We start from the raw sequence: 3418 nt of genomic DNA, 5'->3' as shown, positions 1-3418 counted from the left end.
TGATTTCAGATAACAATTATAAGCATATATAACATGAAAATATAATAAAGACTTCCTTTTCTAAAATGTTCCCTTTGCTAATATGGCAGTTAAATGAGTCACACACAGTATTTTATTTTATAGTAATGGCATTTAAGTATCAAGCAAACCTAGGCTGGTCACTGTTGTTATTCTTAGTAGAAAATATCGCCTTTTCATTCCAGCTTACTATCTATCATTCCTGTTTTGCTGGTCTAGAAATAAAAGGCATGTTACAGTTATAAATCATGAGTGGTTTTTTTTCTTTTGGTAAGTATAATAAGTAATTCATTCCCAAAGTAGTTCAAAACCCTAGTGACATATCCTACCAGCAGCTAGCTTTGGGAGAAAAGAGCAAGCAGTCTGTTCCTTCAAAATGCAGCCTAGGAAATCCTATACTATCCTACAGGGTGACTATGAATCAACAACTTATAACAAATAGGACTTTAGATATAAAACTATTTTTAACTCATTTTCACTAAAAATTATAAACATGTGCTTTATTTTCTCCAGTTATGCAAAAAATAGGCTTGAGAGAGTTACAATAACTTGTATTTTGATTTTTTAATAAAACTATAATTTTTGCTTACAGAATATTTTTAAGGCAGTTTAAATTAAAGCATTCAACTTAGGAATTGAACTGAATTGTTATTTCTTAATTTGCTATTTTATTATTCAAAAAATTCCCCAGGGAGAATAAATATTACTTTCTTTTTGTCCTAAATCACTTAAAGAACAGAAAAGTACTTTTATAATATTCAACACATAGCTTTCCAGAACTGTATATCTGAGTCATTAGAGTAAGCCACACACTTAACTAGAAGAAGGTTAGCTTAATTTGCACTTAAGGATTGGTTTAAAAAATGAAACAAAGCTTTATGTGGTCCTTCCCTTTTAAGTTTATTTGGGTAACAATAAAAAAGATTAATAGTAGACTTTGTAAATTTCTGTATAAACATTTATTCACTTTATATATTTCCATACAGAATGCAAAAAAAACCCTTTTATTGTTTAGCTCTTCCACTTAAAATAAGATACAATTCACAACCTAAAATTATAAGCCAATATGCTGTCACTATTATCTGAAGTCTGTGAAAGGATAACATATATACATATATGATGAAATCCAGTTAATACAGTTAATGTTCAAATTTATGCACCAATCACTAAGGTTAATGATAAATAAATTGAAGAGTTCTACCAACTTACTCACTCTGAAATGAATCAAATATACAAAAAACAAGGCTCCAGGAGTTGACTGAATACCAACTTAAATGTTTCAACAAGTTGATGAAGCACCATACCAAGATATTTGGAAGAGAGCTATCTGGCCAACTGATTCGAAGAGATCCATATTTGTGCCCATTTTAAAGCAAGGAGACCACCATCACTATCAAACAATTATCAAGTAAACTTCTGCTGAAAATCATTCAACAATGGTTATAGCAGTACCTTGATAGGGAGCTGCCAGAAACTCAAGCTGGATTAAAAAGAAGACATGGAACAAGGGACATGATTGTTGATGTCATTTGGATCTTGGCTCAAAGGAGAGAATAACCGAAAAATGCTTACTTTTGTTTTATTGACAATGCAAAAGACTTTTGACTGTATGGATCATAACAAGAGTGGATAGCATTGATAAGAATGGGAATGCTAGAACACTTCATCGTGACCATACCTAACCTGTACATGGATCACGAGGCAGCTATTCTAATGGAAATACTACAAGGTTTAAAATCAGGAAAGTTGCATCCTCTTACCATACTTATTCAATCTGTACACTGAGCAAATTATCAGAGAAGCTGGACTATATGAAAAAGAATGTACAAATGTGCTTAGCACAATGGATGGATATATGGATTGTGATAAGAGTTGTATGAGCCTCCAATAAAATGATTTATAAATAAATAAATAAAAGAATGAGACGGGCTTATTAACAAACAACCTTTGATTTGCAAGATACCACAAACTTGCTTGCCGAAAGTGAGGAGGACTTGAAATACTTGCTGATGAAGATCAAGGATGTTAACTTTCAATATTAATGACAAGTCAATGTAAAAAATCCAAACTCCTCACAACTGGACCAATAGGTAACATCATGGTAAACAGATAAAAGATTGAAGTTATCATGGATTTAATATTGCTTGAATCCACTATCAATGTTCACAGAAGCAGCAGTTAAGAAAGCAACAGTGCACTGCATTAGGTAAATCTGCTCTACAAGATCTCTTTAAAGTGTTGAAGAGTACAAGTGTCACTTTGAAGACTAGGGTGCACACCTGAGCCCAGGCTATTGCATTTTCAGTCATTTCATATGCATGTGAAAGTTGGACATTCAAGAAGGAAGCCCAGAGAAGAATCAATGTATGTGAATGATGGTGCAGGTGAGGAAGATTGAAAGGTCCAGGGACCTCCAGGAGAACAGACACATTGGCCTTGGAAGAAGTACAGCCAGAAGGCTCCTGAGTAGCTAGGATGGCAAGACTTGGTCTCACATACTTTGGACATGTTATCAGGAGAGACCAGCCCCTGGAGAAACTCATCATGCTTGGAAAAGGAAAAGGGAAGCCAAAAAGAAGGTGGCCCTTAATGAGATCAATTGACATGGGTTTAAAAAAATAACCACTATTGTGAGGATGGCATAGGACACTGCAGCTTCAGTTCTGATGTAAGTAGGGTCATTATGCCTCAGAACTAACTTGATCTAGCAAAACAACAACAATGAACATGAGGCCCAGATGCAGCAAAATTAAAAGTACTTACCTTTAATAGTAGTTAGCAGTTCGAATCCACTAGTCACTCTGAGAGAGAAAGATAAGGAGTCTACTTAGAATGGTTTTTGATTTTCCCTTTCTCTTTAGACTAATTCCTTTACTCACTGGGAGCTCATCTACAAAGACCTGACAATTGACATGTTTATTATGAGTAGATTTATATGGCATATTTTGGTCATTTACTTGAATACACAATTTTCTTATTTCTCCACATCTTCATTCCATCATAATTTAGCTTTAAGTGGTATAAAAATTACTCATATCTATGAAACATGATTTAATATCTGCAAATAATTAAAGTGCTCATATTGTATCTCACCAGTATTTTAAAATGTCTGTTAATTACAAGGCAGAATGAAAATAGATGCTTTATTTTTTAGCACTTTCTGTAGCTAGGGTTTATTTTTATGGAGAATATTTGGGGTAGTAATTGAAGCTTCATGTAACAAAGTTTATGGTATTTGCTTTACAGAAGATCAAATTACACAAGATTAAAAACATCATCTAAATCACTATTTATACTGAGTACAAACTATGTCTGGCATAATCAAATACTTTCCAACACTGGTTTTCTGAGCTTGAAGGTTTAGAGCACTTGAGTTGGCATGATACAGTACATCAAAATC

This window comes from Echinops telfairi, unplaced genomic scaffold (assembly GCF_000313985.2).
Source record: "Echinops telfairi isolate 266 unplaced genomic scaffold, ASM31398v2 ScPeMD7_3533;HRSCAF=4204_0, whole genome shotgun sequence".
In the NCBI taxonomy this organism is placed as follows: Eukaryota; Metazoa; Chordata; class Mammalia; order Afrosoricida; family Tenrecidae; genus Echinops; species Echinops telfairi.
Note: the sequence above shows the minus strand (reverse complement) of the source record.